This window comes from Callospermophilus lateralis, unplaced genomic scaffold, assembly GCF_048772815.1.
Source record: "Callospermophilus lateralis isolate mCalLat2 unplaced genomic scaffold, mCalLat2.hap1 Scaffold_116, whole genome shotgun sequence".
Lineage (NCBI taxonomy): Eukaryota > Metazoa > Chordata > Mammalia > Rodentia > Sciuridae > Callospermophilus > Callospermophilus lateralis.
In genome coordinates, this window is record NW_027511893.1 from 2,465,650 (window position 1) to 2,484,135 (window position 18,486).

An 18,486-nucleotide genomic window follows, 5' to 3' on the forward strand; every position below is an offset into this window, starting at 1 on the left:
CCCAATTTAAGCCAAGGCAAGGCTGAGAGGTGGGCTGCCTTGTCTCCCTTCTCTCTTTTCTGAATTAGGCCTGGGCATCAGATTTTGCTTAGGTGACTCCCTGTTTATCCAGGGTTCAAAAATTCCTGGGTAACTACTTGTGTTAACCCCATAGCCAGGGCCTTGAGGTGTATTACAAGAGAAAAGAGACAATACCTTTTTCATTTTTATTTTTTTTGTGGTAGTGGGGATTGAACCCAGGGTGCTTTACTGCTGAATTCTATCCACAGCCTCCACCTCCTTTATTTTTGAGACAAGGTCTTCTAAGTTGCTGAGGCTGGCCTCAAACTGATGATTTTCCTGCCTCAGTTTCCTGAGGTGCTGGGATTACAGGCATGCGCCAAGGCTTCTGGAACCATAATGTGTTTATAGATAGGAATGATGGAATTTGATGAGCAGCATTATTCTCCTACCAAGAGAGGCTCTCCTCCCCTGTTTTACAGATGAAGAAAGTGAGGTTTTGAGAGGCTGAGTAACTAGCCAGAGGTCACAGAGCTACAAGTGGCCAAGAGCCCATGTTTGTGTCATTGCAGACAGTGAGGCCCTAACTACTTTTTCTGTCCCTTAGGTGGCTTGGGAGGAGGTGGGTGTAGAGAGGTGCCCTGCAGCAAAGGGGAGGCCAGTGCCCTGGGAGACCCTGCCACCTCTTGCACTAGCCCTTCTTGCAGGCCATCAGCACACACAGGGAAGTCCCCCTCTGGCTGTGTGCTCAGGACCAGGCTTCCCTCCCCCAGGGCTGACCCGGGCTGGGCTGTGGGCTCCAGGTGATCAGGAGGTCTGGCAGCCCTGGACTGAGTTCTTGCACAGCAAGGGTCAGTGGTCCTGTGCGCTGCCTTCAGATGTGGTAGGGAGTTGCACGCGAGGCCCATCAAGTCAAAAAACCCTTGTGGTTCTTTGCAGGTGTAATAATTGCTCACCGAGCTCCACAAGCCACATTCTGCAGCCCAGACAACTGCTGTGGTTGTTACGAGGAACCTGAAAAATGGTGGTTCTTGTAGTTCTCAGGACCCAGCGTGTCCTGTCTGAGTCTTGGTTCTCCCATCTGAGAAAGGATAACCCCTGTCCATTGCCACTCCTAGCCTGTGTCCCTTTGATGGAAAGGGCAAGTGAAACCTCCTCTGCCAGGCTCCCCCTGCAGCTCATCCCTTCTGCAGCTCCTCTCAGGAAAGGGGCTGAATCCTCCCATTTACAGGAGATATCTGTAAAGGCTAATGTTATAGGCTCTGGCCAATGTCCTCAGCTGCTGAGGGCTGGGCTTGTGACTGTTTCCAAGGCCTCGTTCATCCCAGGCCTGGATTCCCAATGGCTGGGGGAGCCTGGAACCAGCCAGGAACACCTGGCAGCCTCTAGCCAGTCCTTGGGCGCAGGCTGCCCTTCCTGCACTGGCTGCTTCCTGAGTGCTCTGGGCTCCAGGGAAAAAAGTGGGTTCTCAGTGAGCCCCACAGCCCTCCAGGAAAAAAGAGATTGCTTTCTTCCTCCAGGTGGGGCCTGGGCCTGACTCTCCAGGGCAGAGTGGAGGGCTGTGGCTCTCGGGCCTGCTGAGATCACCCTTCCCAGGTGGCTCCTGGGTGGGATGTGTGTGGAGATGTGCTTGGTCTTAGCGGCTGTCTTAGTAACAGGGCGCTATCCTGTTCATCAGGGTTCAGGGTGCACATGACAGAGGTGACAACATAGGCCCAAGAGGGATTTCCTGGCCGGGGAGAGCTGCTGGGATGAATGGGAGGAGGACTAGGGCTTGGTTGGCTCCAGACCCTAGGGGACCAAGGAGTGGACCACACTCCAGGGAACCCCATCGTGGGGAGAGGCCCTTGTCCTGGTGTCGCTGTGTCCCTGGGCTGCAGAACAAGGGCTTGGGGAAGCATATGCACTATCCTGGGTTAAAAGGGAGAGTCCCTCAAGGTCCGCACAGGGAATAGTTGGGTCTTAGGGCACAGTCAGGGTGCTGGCAGCAGAGGCGGGGCAGAGGCTGCCTGGAGGCGGGGACACCTGCCCGAGCACTGATGCTGTTTGGGTGTGCTGTCCCAACATCTTGGGAGGCTTCATCGGCCTAGGTCGGGGTCATGGGGTGGGCTGGGTGGAGAGGTTTTTTGCACATCAGACCAGCTTTGGGCCCTGGATTGGGTTTACCAAGTCACAGCACATGGGACATTGGGATGGGAGGGGTCTTGGGGGAAACCTGGTCCAGTCTCACCTTGTACCACAGGGAAATGGGAGTCCAGAAAGGCCAAGAATTTCTCCAGGGCCCCACCACCCAGGAGGGACAGGTTGGAGAGAGGGGGTCGAGATGGAGCACCACAATACCCTGTCCTCAAGGGAATATGGGCACCCTGGGGATGGGGCAGAGGGTTGGAATGAGGACACACACACACTTTTAAAAACACTGACTGCTCATGAATGCTTATGGGACAAAATTAAAAACAACCCTCAGCCACCCTCCTGCATTTCCCAGAGGCCACCGCCATTCTAGTTTCTGATGCCTGGTAATAGGCAATTGCGTGTTCGACCACATGTGTGACAGACACAGACATCTTCCTCCTGTCACTGCACCACGCTGTGGTCTGTGTTGGTAACAATTCCAAACCCGTTCATTCAGCACCACTTCAGGACTTTGTCTTTCCCTCCCTTCCTCTCTGCCTCCTTCATTCCTATCTCTCTCTCTCTTCCCTCTTTCTGTTTTGGTACTGGATTTGAACCCAGGGCCACACCTACTTGAGAAGCACTTGACCACATAGCCACACCCTCAGCCCCTTCTGTTATTTTGGGAGGGGATTGAACTCAGGGGCACTCCACCACTGAGCCACCTCCCCAGCCCTATTTTGTATTTTATTTAGAGACAGAGACTCACTGACTGCTTAGCACCTCTTCGAGGCTGAGGCTGGTTTTGAACTTGGAATCCTCCCATCTCAGCCTCCCACACGTGTGTGGCCCCTACTGTTTTTGAGACAGGGCCTCACTAAGTTGTCCAGGCCAGCCTGGAACTTGCGATCCCCCATTTTCAGCCTTCCAAGTCACTGGGATTGCGGGTGTGTGACACCACATCTGGGACTTTAGTACTTTGTAAGTCAACTTGTTTTTGTTGACACTCGAAACACAGACAAGTCCACTGTCCACCAGCGTGTTCCAATGAGGAACAACAGGTCAAGCTTCCCAGGGGCAGACTGTGCTCCACCTCCAAGTGGCTGCCCTCACTTGGAGGTTTTAATTGCTATGTGTTTTTTTTTAGTTGCTTTGTGTTTGAAAAACCAAACCAAACCCCAAACCAAAACAAAACAAAACAAAAAAACCCAACCGGCACACCCCACTGGAGATTTCCCAGGGAGAATTGTTTGGGATGGCAATTGGGGTGCTAGGCTTGGGGCTCTGATTCTGTAACACAGGATGGCTTAGGCTTCTCAAACCCAGTAATGACAGTGGGAAAACTGGAGGCCACAGGGACCTTATTTTCTCCTGCTCACCCTCATTCCAGTCCTACCCCCTTGACTGTCCACACACAGTCCACCATGCCTGCAAGACATGGCTCATCTGTCATGCTGCAAGACACAGACTCCCCAGGGAAAGTGGGGAAACTTAGGAAAGTGGCTTAGCCTCTGCCAGTGTATGTGTCCCAGCCTCTACCAATAACATGACTCGGCTCTCTATCCCCCCTGCACTGTCAGAGCCTTGAGCGGGATAGGTGGGGGTCATGGGTGGAGCACCCACAGCGTCTGCTACAGCAAGTTACCCAGCCCCAGCCTCCACAGCTTCATCTGTTAAATTGGGACATCAGAACAATCTTGCTTGTTTGTTTTTTTAAATCATGTTGTTGTATTTTTTTAATGTATATTTTACTTATTTTTAGGTGGTGCTGAGGATCGAACCCAGTGCCTCATGCAATCTAAGCAAGCAGCTCTATCACTGAGCCCCAGACCCAGCTCTGGACAGCCTTGTTTAAAAAATAAGAAGCAAGTCATGGTGGCATGACCTTGTAGTCCCCGCTGTCCCCGCTGTACAGGATGCTGTGACAATGAGAATCACTGGAGCCCAGGAGTTGGAAGCCAACCTGGTCAACATAAGCAAGACCTCGCCTCAAACATAAGATAAAGCCAGGCACGGTGAAGCCCACCTGAAATCCCAGCTGCTTGGGAGGCTGAGGCAGGAGTATTGTGAGTTCAAAATTGGCCTCTGCAAAAGTGAGGCGCTAAGGGTTGGGGTTGTGGCTCAAGTAACAGAGCACTCCCCTAGCACATGTGAGGAACAGGATTCCATCCTCATCACTATAAAAAATTAAAGATATTATGTCCACCTAGAACTAAAGAATATATATATATTTTTAAAAAAGGTGCTAAGCAACTCAGTGAGATCTTGTCTTTAAATAAAATACAAAATAGGGCTGCAATGTGGCTCAGTGGTCAAGAAATTAGGCTTTTTCCCAATTGTCTTACTAATGAGCACATGCCATTTAGAAAGTGGTTTTTTAAACTCTACCCTTCTGTCATAAATGTGCTTTTCCTCACTCCTTCCCTAAACAGGCTGTGAATTCTCCATATTTCTCTTTTAAATTATACATTTCAGCTTTAGATTATCCCATTGGTTCCAAGTTGTATAGAATACAATTGAAAGTAACCAGGAAGGAGCCTGAATGCTGTTTTGACTACATATTTTCCTCATTAGATATTATAGTCCATCACTTCTAGATTTGGCCCTCCATAAGCTTTAGAGCATGGACACAGTTCAGCCACATTCACAGCAGAGGTGTGACAATTGTTGATTCCAGTTTCTAGTAGAATAGTCTTCATTCGCATCTGAGTTCTCATCAGCATGGTCCTTACTCTCTGTATTTCTATCAGCATTCTGGTCATGGCCATTTATCCCATCTTTCAGATATTTCAGATCTTTACAGGTTTAAGGCTCTGAGAGGAGTCCCTCTTGGATGCATCACAACATGGCAGGCGCCATGTTGTGTATCTCTCAAATCTATATCTTATCTCTTTCTCCTTATAAAATCACCAGAACTCCATCAAAGGGGCTCCATCCTAATGAAGTAATCAAACCTAAACATTTTTCAAGGGCCCTACCACTAAACACCATAGTCCAATTAGTTTCTACCTTCTTTAATATCATTGACATAAGATTTTTGTAATTAAATTCCTTCATGAGTTCAGAGAGACAACCCATTTTCATACATAGCCTACAACGTATATTCAATTCATCATGGAAAAATTACTTAGACAACCTCTATCATATAGTCTTCCAACAATACTTTTATTAAAAAGTGAAGAAGTTTTTAAATATCCTTCAATTAGCATTTTGAAAAACAAAAACCATAAATATGATAATAAATTCACCTGTATTTTAAGTTTAACATGGCTTGTATTTTAGTGTTTTATCATACATGTGTATGTAAGGTGTGTTTATGAAGACTTCTGTTTAAATACAAAAATAGTGTGAATATAAACTTATATGCTTATATGTCTATATATGAGCAAACTCCCAATGAACATATTTTATACATTTTAAATTGAGCATTTGTAATCTAATGTCTCTGCAGACAAATAATCTTCAAAAATATTTTGAAACTATTTTACCGTATACTATCATAGTAATAACGTGTAAGATATTAACCAATAGATTATTATTTATAATTCATACAAATAAAATTATAGAACACATTTTTATATAAATATTTAACCTGAATATCAAGAATGATTGAAATTGGAATTACTAGATCAAAAGTATACAGTTTAATAAAAGTACACACATACTCCAAAATTTTGGCAAATTTTTCTTCAGAAAGTTTAGGAAGTGAAAATTCTTATATCAGTTTAACTTTATTTTCATTTTCTTTAATGATGGTTAAATATATATGCATATACACATATATTTATCTGCATATATAAAGAACTGAAAGTTGATAGCTTAAAATGGCATCAAAATCTTGTTTTACTCAGTGGCTCAGGAGGGTGAAGCAGAATAATCACAAGTTCAAAGCCAGGCTTAGAGACTTAGTAAGGCCCTAAGCAAATTAGTAAGATATATATCTATATATATATATGTATATATCTATATATATCTATATCTATCTATCTATCTATATATATATATATATATATATATATACATATATAAATTTAAATTAGTAAGATATATATATATATACATACACATACATATATAAATTTATGTAAAATATTTATTTATTTATAGGTTGTATATATGGAAAAGTTATAGATAATGTCACATATATATATATTTTATATATATATATATATGACATTATCTATATTTTTTATTTCTTTTATTCCAAATGAGTATGTTCAGTGATTCTAATGTTTTATTATTTATACTGCAAAATATAATAAACTTGTGAATTTCTCCTCTATTCATAGTCTTACAACCTTCTTCTCAATTGCAAAATTAGTTATTCCAATGTTAGTTATCCACACCTTTTTCTTTGATTTCACTTCTTTGATTCTAATTTTGTCATCTAAGTGTTGAGTCTTCCGGATGCAGTGACACACACCTGTAATCACAGCTGGTTGGGTGACCCCCCAAAAATGTTGAATCCATCTGGGATTAATAATAGTATGTTATCAAGATCTAATTTGATTTTCAAATGAAGCAAATTTGTTCATTGAAAAAATCCTCTTCTTTGTATTGAATTGCAATTCTCTTTATTTATTTATGTATTTATTCATGTATTTATTTTAAATATTTTTTAGTTGTAGTTGGACAAAATGCCTTTGTTTTATGTATTTTTATGTGGTGCTGAGGTCTGAACCCAGTGCCTCATATGTGCTAGGCAAGCATACTACCACTGGCCACAACCCCAGCTCCTGCAATTCTTTTTTTTACTGTGTACATGAACATGTGTACACACTTGGACATGCACATTTTTATCCACATCTAAAGTAACATCTTCTCTAAGATTATTTGTTTGTTACCCATTTTTTAGGTTTTTAAAATGAGTTGTTTATTTAAATGATCTAATTCAGAAGCTCTCAAGATTTATTATCTATTAGCTCTATTTCAAATAAAATGTAAAAGCATTACTTTCAGTAAAAAGACTCAGTGAAAAACAATAAACTCTAAACCTGTTGATCTCCTAAAAGTTGAGAGTAGGACAGTGGTTAGGCAAGATTTAGAAGGGGTAGGGAAGTTGTCAATGGGAATAGTTTTATAATTGAAAGGAATAATTTCTGGAGTTTTATTGTAAAGTAGAGTGACTTAGCAATAATGTATAAAGAATTGAAGGGAGATTATTAAGGTTCTTACTTTAAGAAATGATAAATATTTAAGAAGGATTTGTTGTTTACCGTGAATCTATGATTGTACAATGTATACAAGTGTTTAAACATCCTATTATATTAATCAGAAATAAAATAAAACCTAAAAAATCTCAATTGTTATATTCTCCAATCTTGCACAACTCTTATAAATTAATTCTCAAATAATTAACATTTATGCAATAATTAGTTTTCCCATGTAGGAATAAGACTCTGAGGAATTATATAATCATCCAAGAAACTTAATAATTGCAAGAGTATTGCATCTATGGGACACAGAGAAAATAAATATTACTTTTGTCCTGAATTAAAATGAAAATGATGGTATGATTTATACTGCATCTCTGACATTCACCTTAAATTATTAGACAGTTTTTCTTCTCTGTGGACTAGGGCTATCTCAGTGGCAAAGTGAGCTTGCAAACCTTCAGGACAGATCTGAGTATTGATAAAACCATTTTTTAAAAAAATCAAAGATAATATAGAGAGAACACATTCGTTCTATTTGTCTTCATTCTGTTATGCACACTATACTCCCCCTCCCATTTTCTAATATTGATCACTTTAGTTAAAGAAGAAAACATTTTATATCATGGAAGTTATTGAATCATTTTGCTGAGGTAAATTTTAGTTTATTCAAGTTTTGAATGTTTGCTTTAGAACTGAAGGAAAAGGCATTGAATAGAAGGTTTCAAGAACTTAGCTAGGAACACTGGATGGGCAGTGATGTCAAGCAGAGCTCATTTTTCCTAACTGGGTGCTTCTGGGGAGTCCACCAGGAGGTCAGTTCCTTCTTTGGTTTTCATGCTAACTGTCTGAGTTCAAGACTGCTACAATTTCAGTTCTCAGGGTTCATGAGGCTTTCTAAAACTTATATTGGCAGTAATTTTAGATTTAGTGAAGAAAAAAAAGTCAATGAGTGTAGGAACCAGGGAATAGGATGCATTTTCCTTCTGAAAGGGAACTTCATGTGAGAAAGAAAGTTTATCTGTGAAACACTATATTGATATAGGCAGGAAGGTTGATAAGGGCATGCTAACTCAGGTTGTTGAACAGAATAAAATTGAAAAGTAGTGTTATAATGTGATCATCAGTTATTTTCTAAAAATAATTTTAGTTACACATGTGCACAATACCCTTCTTTTATTTATTTCTTTTAATGTGGTGCTGAGGATTAAAAAGCTATCACTGAATACCACAGCCCCACCAGTTATTTCTTGCAAAGGTTATTTTTGAGCTCATTAAATGAATGAGGTACATTCTAAGTGCCAGGTTTTTATCAGTTAACAGGCAAGTGTTTTCATACGTGCGAGGGGGTAAGTGGTTCTTACAGTTGCATGATTTATAGAAGATGTTAAAATAAATGTCATTATAAAAAATAAAAATAAATGTAAGATCAAAGAAATTTTATCACAGAATATATGTGTGTGTATTGACATTTGTATTTAACTTTTTGCAAATAATAATAACAGTTAATGTAAAGTGCTTGCAAATTTTTTCTGATCCTCATGCAATAACTAATCACCATGTTTATACTAGCAACATGTCATAAAATATCTATAGGTTAGAATAAGCTTTTTTTCCCATTTCCCTCACAACCTCTTATATGTAATTTTGTATAACAATGCGGGTCTCCTTGCATTTGCATGCAATTTCCCTTTTCTCTCCCTTTCCCTCCGACCTCATGTCTCTGTTTAATGTTAATCTTTTCCTCCTGCTCTTCCTCCCTGCTCTGTTCTTAGTTGTTCTCATTATATCAAAGAAGACATTTTGCACTTGTTTTTTAGGGATTGGCTAGCTTCACTTAGCATAATCTGCTCTAATGCCATCCATTTCCCTGCAAATTCCATGATTTTGTCATTTTTTAGTGCTGCATAATACTCCATTGTGTATAAATGCCCATTTTTTTTATCCATTCATCTATTGAAGGGCAGCTGGGTTGGTTCCACAGTCCAGCTATTATGAATTGTGCTGCTATGAACATCGATGTGGCAGTATCCCTGTAGTATGCTCTTTTAAGGTCTTCAGGGAATAGTCCGAGAAAGGCAATAGCTGGGTCAAATGGTGATTCCATTCCCAGCTTTCCCAGGAATCTCCATACTGCTTTCCAAACTGGCCGCACCAATTTTCATTCCCACCAGCAAAGTACAAGAGTACCCTTTTCCCCACATCCTCGCCAGCACCTGTTCTTGATTGACTTCCTAATGGCTGCCAATCTTACTGGAGTGAGATGGTATCTTAGGGTGGTTTTTCTTTGCATTTCTCTGACTGCTAGAAATGGTGAGCAACATGTCAGAAAATATCTATAGGTTAGAAGAAGCTTATGCTTGTTAGTATTTTTCCTAGTGTAATGATTCTGGTAGCACCAGATTCAAACTATAAAGAGAACTGCTTTAAAATAATAGACAATTATGAACAAATTTCCATTAGACTTTTAAGTTGGTTAATAATCATCTGCTATTTAAAAACATCTAGTTCAGATTTGTGTTTCTGAGGTTAACTACAAAGGTCTGCACACAAATCATTAAAAATTCCTGGGCCATTTTATATTTTTTGTTAACATAGTATTTTCTTAATTACTGTATCATAATCTTACCTGGAATTTAAATTTTCAATTTCAGCTTTGCTAATACACTTGAATTATTCAGCTAAAATATTTTACAGAACATTTTCAAGAATATTTTCTGATATAAATCATTTGTGTTGTTAATTATTCATTTGTAAGCAAATACTACCACAATAATATTATGTAATATTATTTAGAGTGTGAAAGTATATAGAAATATTTTGAATTATATATATATATATATATATATATATATATATATATAGATATATATATATATATAGATATATATATCTATCTATCTATATATATATATATAAATATATATATATACACACTCACACACACATACACACATCACACATACACACAAAGCTTGAAAAAATAATTTGGTTATCTATTGGCTAGACAAATGGAAATTTAAATAAATTTAGCCTCAAACTTGCCATGTAAATTTGAAATAGTTATACATAGTACTGATTTACTTGTCATTTTCTATGTAACTGTATTGTTACTACATGTCATAATCAATTATAACACTATGAAATTTGTAATCAGTATGAGCATATCATTAACAAAAATCAATAATACATTATTGCATTTCTGTGAGTTTACAAATCTCCAGTCCTTCTTAGAAAGACTTACTATAGGCTTTGAAGGATTTATAAATTTAACGTATTACTGCAATGTGTTGTTGGGGTCCATTACTAAGAAAACAGATATTTTCTAGATGGCATTGAGATACATCTCTATAACTTTGATGAAAGTATGGAATGCAAGCTGGGCAAAAGAATAAAAACTACCTCAGGCATCAAGAACCACAGGAACTCAAGCACCACAGCAGCAAATTGTTGAATGAGCACTGCACAGTGCATCTTAGCCATACTCATGATAACCTGGGAGTTCACAGCTATCAGATTGAGGGAAGATTGAATAATAGAGAGTTTACAATTCATGTTAAGAGTGAATTGGACCCAATTAATGGTCTGCCCTCAGAAAATTAATGTGTTTTTAAGGTACACGTACAATAATATCCACATATACCCAAAATGAAAATTGTAATTTGTTAAAACACAAAGACTATATAAGTCCTGTTACATTTTCATTTTTACATTTAATCATTTCATTTAGTTTACATGGCAATCTCTACTCACATACCAGCTTACATATTTTTATGTGTTGTCAAATTCTTTTCATCAATTTCAATACTTAAAGATGAAACTAAACAATTCCATTATTATATTTTAAGAAATTACCACCATGAAGAAAATAGACAGGAAATTCATCTTGTCCTTAGTTTACTTTGCTTTCTTTGTGTATTCTCATGCAGTGCTTTTTATTTATGATCTTGAGAAAGCCATGGGAAGGTGAATTTACCTTCTTGCAAAAAAACAGAGAAATGTATTATAGAATGTTTAGTTGTTTCCTGGTGGTATCTTTTTCAAAAGGTATATGGAAATGACATTATAGACAATATCAAGTTACAGTTAAATATTTTTCTGTCAAGGAGAGAGGAGATTTCAGAAATATGAATCTGCTCCTCTTTGGGCCTATCTTAAATTCTGGCTCTTACACCCAGCCAACTGTCAGGCACAGATCTATGTAAACATGAGTGCCTCACGGGTGGGCCTGAGATCTTTCAATTCCAGTCTTTAAAACTAAAGTTTCTTGACAGATGATATTTTAGGAAGACATCTCCTGAGACTTTCTCACAGTTCAATCAGGCATGTCTCCATTTGTATAGGAAAATCTCTGCATTTGCTCTATTGTTTCTTGTAAGAGAGAGAGTGTGCTCCCAATGAGTAGACACATTAAGATTTGCCTTTACAGAAGTTTTGCCCATGATTGTTTAAACATGATATTTATGCATTATTATTTTTGTGGGATAATAAATTCAACATAAAGTATTCATTCCCATTTTAAAATTACAACCTTGGTTTCAGACTTGATAAGGGTATGTAAAATTTTCTAAAGAAAATATTTTATATAGAAGAAATCATGTAATACCTTGAATTTCAAAGAAGTTTCACATTTGACTGAACCATCATGTGGAATAAAAAATATCTGAAACTTCCAAAGTACAAAAACTATATGATAAAGGGTCCAGAATATGTAGGGATCTAAAACTATTTTTTTGTATGAAATACACTTAATGGTCTCTCCGATTTTACAAATTCATTGCTAGCTTATAAAACAAAAACTATTGAGTTACATTTACCTTTGCAGATGCACAAAACACACAACAAAAGTCAGACAGAGATTAAAATATTCCAGCCTTCCCATGAGATGATATTATTTCCATAAACTTTATAAAGCAAAATTAAATTCTTCTCTAATTATAGCTAAATATATTCACAAAACTTTAAAGATTAATAATGATTTAAGAAATTTTTAAGAACTTAAGAATACACTTAAGAAAAGGTCCTGAGTTATTGTAAAAAAATATTTTAATGCTGTTTTGTTTTAAGCTTTACATAATAAATTTGCAAGAGAAAAATAAATGCTTTTTCATAATGATATAATATGTACTTAAGAGTATGCAGCTTAATATGTGTTTCTTTGTAGTGACATATTTCTAATAGTAAAAAAATTAAGAATTTAAATACTTAAGTGATTCTGTTTTTGTATGTTTTAGGAAAGAAACAAATGTGATGAGCTTATAAGGGATATTATCTCTGAAGATCAAGTTCATATCCATGAAGAAATTACAACTAAAAAATATGAACTACTTTGTAAAATATCCAAGTTACATATTCAAGTTTCATTTAAAACTTTTTTTTTTCCTTTCTCTTTTTCTGGGAGAGCAAGTGATTCAGTATTTTCCTCGTAGGAAAATTGAATTACTAACCAGTAATTACAGTTCTCTGAATGTCATATTCTCAGTGGATTTGTATCAATTGTCTTGGGGCATTTTGGCACATGAGTTCCAGTAATGTAACATTGTGAAATAAAGAAAATTAAGTTCTAATAGATTATATCTTAAATTTGTCTAGTATATTTCTATAAAGCCACTTTGAATTTTTTTTTTCCAACAGTCTTGTGAAATAGATTCAGTTAACCCAAGATGTAGTTCTTTAGCACACAGAAAGGTGAAATCCAAATCCAAGATCATAATGTCATTTATGAAGCTAGAAAAATCTGTGCATGATGAGGTACCACAGATTCACTCTGCTATATTGAGTCTGCAATTCCATTTGTTAAATTATGTAGCAAAGCAATATAAATGGGAGATACTAATCTTATAACATTTAAAATACCCTCGCTATCATTGTCTTGTAATTTTTAAGCATTTAATTCATTATAACATGCGACATATTAAAGTATGAATTACTAATTAATATGTGTATTTAAAAACTGAGATAAATGTAGAAATTCAATTACTAGGAGAGTTTTTGAAAATACAAGATATTATAATCTAGAATCTAAAGTGAAAATGTTTAAGCATAATTATTATATTTCCAGTTATATGAACAGTAAGAAATATCTTACCATTTTAGAACGCTTAAAGATAAAAATACGTATTTCATTGAATCAGGATTTTGTTTTAGGCTATAATGCAACTACGAATGAACTAGTATTTTTTTGGAGAACAGAAAGATAAAAATTTTACCTTATGTAATATTGATTTTGGGAAATTTTGAAGAAATACTTTAAAAAGCTTAATTTCCTTTAAATTTTAAATGTTTCCTTCCTATTGCCAAATTAAAAGATCCTACTTTTCCTTGACTTATATTCAATCAGTAAGGTTAAGTATTATTTTAAACCACATGAGCTTACTTATTAACTAAGAGGTATGAAAATGAAGAAAGCTATTATTTTAGATATTTGGATGGTAAAAATTGCTATTATGCAAAGGGATTTTATCTTAATTATTCTGGAAGATGATTCAATTTATTTACATTGCATATTGTAAAATTAGCATACATGATTTATTTATTCATATGATTATCTGGAAAAAATATTGAACTAAGAAAAGATTAAGTTTTAAAATTAAAAATTTGGCTCTTGCCCTCTGAGTCAGTCTGAGTCAGGGGATAGGGGACTTTTCCAAAGAGCTTTGCAACTCTAGGCCACATAACCTCCCGATCAGGGAGATTAATGAGACACTGGAGGACAGAAAGCCAATCAGTGCATTTGCTGTGAAGAGGAGGGTCATCAGAAAATGGAGACATCCCTGATGCTTCTGAGGGAAGCCACATGGTGAAGCAAGGCCTGGACCCATCCTAGCACAAATGGCACTAGCAGATGTGACAAGCTGCTGCATGTTCCTGAGGACTCCCAAGGAAACTCAGCTGACTGTTTACAATAGATAGAAACAAAAGTCAGTTTGACTTGCTTCATCTTAAACACTTAGCAAAGACAGTCAAAGCCAAAACACAGCTATTCCTGGGCATTTTAAATAAAATAATAGTTAAATGTAACTTCCATAAATAAGTAAACAGGAGGCTTCAAAAGAGATTCTCAGACAGGAATGCCTGATTACTATCAAAAGAAACTGCCAGAGTAGTTTTTAGTTCAAGGCCTTTATTTCTAACCTACGCAGGTAGGCTTTATGTTTGCTAGTATGGTTATCCAGCCCTAAGTAACAGAATTAAATATTTCTCTATTAGACACAGAGGTCATACTAGTAAAAGGATTTTGCAAGCTCAGATGACATTAAGTTATTAAACTGTATCTTAAGGAAAAGGACATCTGTAACCCTAAAAGTTAAATGTTGTGTTTACACCCCTGACAATTCTGGCAATGTGATGAATATCCTTAAAGATTTACATGCTCAGATAGAAGCCATGTCCTCAGCAACTTTGTCATGGAAACAATATCTTAGCTCCTGGTTCTTGGTACTTCCTGGTGGAAAACATTGTTAGTCTTTGTCTCTGCCATCATACTCATTGGCATATTCCTGTGCTATGGGATTTATTGCTGCATCAATCTGGTTCCAGTACTAATGAATTCTTGTTTCTCTCATAGACCACCCATCACTCAAATTGCCTTCCAGTCTATTACTTCTCAATCAGACTTCTATCATGGACCCACTCGATAGACCCGATTTTTAAAGGGAGATTCCAAACTGCTTGCCCCACACCGTCCCTTGTCAGCCTGAAGAAGCCAGAAAGATTTTCTTTGCCCCCCTTGCTTACACCAGTAAGGAGGTCCCAAATTAGAGGGGGGAATGAAGCCAGATTTAAAGTTAGGTAGTCAGTGTAGTTAGGTAAATTGGGTCTAATATCGAGTGAAATATAAAATGAAGGCCATGCTGGGAATGACTCAGGGAAAAAGCAGGACAATTCATGGAATGTTAATGAAGTCCTGAAAAGGCCCTAGGCCAAAGTCCACCTCAAAGAAATGTTAATGGAGCTCAGGAAACAGCCCCCAACAGATTTGGAGATAGCCCATCCTAGAGAAATGATAAGCCCATCCCAAAAGGTGATAATTGGGCCCACCTGTGTCCTAACCCCTTCAACCTATATTCCATCACCAAAACTATAAAAAGGAGAAAGAACAGCCCTTCCACGGATTCCCACCTTTTGGATCCCCTTCTTCCTCCGGGAGAAGTCTTTTCTGCTGTCCTTTAATAAATTTCTAATTTCTACTCTGAAAAAAAAATTCATCTTGTAATAAGCATATTTTGTTACTAATGACGTACATAACAGATTTTTTAAAGAGATTGTATGCAATACATATATTTGGGACTGGGAGTATACCTCAGTGGTAGAGCACTTGCATAGCAATTGTAAGGCCTTGGGTTTAATCCTCACCTTCACAGAAAAGGAAAAAACAACCACAACCAATTATTCCCTAACACTTTTGTCCATATGTTTGTGAGTATAGTATAACTTGTATTTCAAATGAAGGGTTGTGTTTCTTATTTAAAGGAATGAGTAGTTTCATGTTTCCAGTATCAAAGATGACTTCCAGGTAGACATGTTTGTCATTGCCATGAGAACTGGTTGCCTTTTTCACTACCCTAGAATAATATGTTAAGTGGAAAATACAATATAAATTGAGTGAGTATTTTCCCAGGTCCAAGTATGAGTTAAAGGTTTAGAAATATTTTATTGTCAAAAAGAGTACAAAGTGTGAAATGTCTAATAGTTTGTAGGTTGTTCATTTTATTAAAATTAGATTTTAAGGTAATAATAAAAGCAACTATCCTTTGAAACTAACTATGAGTGCCAAGTACCTTGCAAGCACTATTGTATTTGAGGTTTACAACACCATTGTCTAGAGAGCTGTGTTCCTTGTTAAGTAGGAGAAGCAGAGATAGAATTCAGACTCAGAAAAGCATAACTCTAAAATGCAAACTTTCAACCCATGTACTATATTCCCTTCTGAGCCCCGAAGTTTTTTTTTTTTTTTTTTTGATTTCTAAAAAGTAAATCCATTCCAAGTCTTAATTTACGTTTAATTGTATTAAAATTTTTTTTGGAAGGGAATATTCTTATTACAAAAGTAGAACATCCTGTGAAGTCTATAAAAAAAGGTAAATCAAAGAAAAAAATAATTACCCATAGTCATAATACTCCCAAATTAATTCATTCAATAACTGTAAATTCTGTAGATTTTTTAACATTAGGTATCTGTAGGCCCACATAGCCAAAGACTAGTGATGGTCTTCTTCTATCTAAAACTTAGACGATAAAATGTGAAGGCATTAAGATTAAATGATGGCTCCCTGTTATTATATAGCAAGTGATAATGTTAAGTGTAATGTTTAAAAAATATTTTTTTCTGATAACATTATAGTTTATTAAATGTTCATGTTGTCAATGTTTACAACATAATTGATAATAGTTCATGGTATTCCAGTAAATATGTAAGTATTTTAACACTTAGTTTCTTTAATTTTTTTTTTTTACCAACTATTGGAGTTTAGTAAAATTTTACCATGTTTATTTTTGTTTAAACTTGAATCCATGTACTTATTCATTATGCATGCCTACATGATTGCAGGAATGCATTCCTTATTTATTTATTTATTTATTTATTTATTTATTTATTTATTTATTTTGGTACCAAGGATTGGACCCAGTGATGCTTAACCACTGATCCACATACTCAGCCCTTTTTTTGTATTTTTTTTAGAAACAGGACCTCACTGAGTTGAGTTGCTGAGGGACTCGCTAAATTGCTGAGGCTGGCTTTGAACTCACAATCATCCTGCCTCAGCATCCCAAGACTCTGGCGTGTACCACTGAAACCAGCTACATGAATTCATGTACAAGAGACCACATTGCAGTTAAATTCTCCAGGTATATTAAACATATTATCCTTAAAGTAATTTTTATGTAGGCAATGTGTGGAGATATATATATATATATATATATATATATATATATATATATATATATATATATAAATTACTTTAAAGAATTTTATATATAATTGTATACAAACATATATAGGTATAAAAACTTGAAAAACAAGATACTTCTTTCCACTCTTTATTAGGATTATAAGATGATGGAAGAGGATTTCCCTGTAGGAAGTAAAAGGTCTCAGTATTCATATTTTTCAAGAATACCACCAAAGGAATTTTGAAGTAAGACTGCTAACAATGTGTAATGGTTTTCAGTCTATTGAGAAAACAGTGGATTGAGCAAGACTATATAATAGCACTATTTTAGAGTAGAAATTTTTTTGAGACAATTATTCACTCAAAGAAACTTGAGAAAATGATACATTTTTTGCCTTAGAGAATTCAAAAGATGTGCTTTCTACTGTGCTGATAGTATGATACTATTTTCACAAATTAAGAGCCCTCAATAGAGAAATGGCCCGACGCTCTAACTACTGTCAATGGCAATAGCTCAAGATCAACTACTTTAAAATTAAAATGACAATTTATTTTTTCAGCTCTTCTTTCCTGTTTAATTGGCATCTATTCAAAAATTCCATACATGGGTCAAATTATTTATTTACCTAGAAATACATTCTGCAATGAATTTACACTGGAACCTTTTAAAGAGAGTTGTGGTGCAGAAAATTAGATGTCTCCTGGGTAAAACATTGTGATTTTCAATAAATGCAATGGTAGATTGGTAACATCAGTTTTTAACATTTTTGAAAGAAAATTATTCATGGTGTTTCTCTGCAGTGCTGAACTTTGAGGATTCCTATAATCATTTGACCTTATGTTACATGAAGCTGACCCAGATTTGCATGCAGAGAAAAAACATTTTGGCTCAGACAGCAATCACTAAACTCACTTAACTGAATAAATTGGTTGTTCAGTAAAAAGTCTTGGTTAAATTCCTGTATATTGAGAGATTGGGGTTTTGATGCTATGTTCAGCTTGTTAGAAAAGAAAGATATATAAACTTAGCATTACTACATAAACAAAAGCACTATTTTACTCAGGTATTAATTGCCTGAAACTTTTGTTCAATTGATTGGTTTCTATAGATAGTAACAATTTGATACCTAACCAAGCCAGTAACTATAGATAATACCTGAATTTACAAGTGTTGTCTTTCTGACAAAATTATGGCTTTCTTCTTTTACTGTATTCAATGAGTATCTTGCTTTAGGCTAAACAGTCATAGTAGATGATTTATACTTTAGAATTTTTGATTGAAAAAATATGGGTCAAGTCACCATTTAAATCAGCTATTGCCCTTC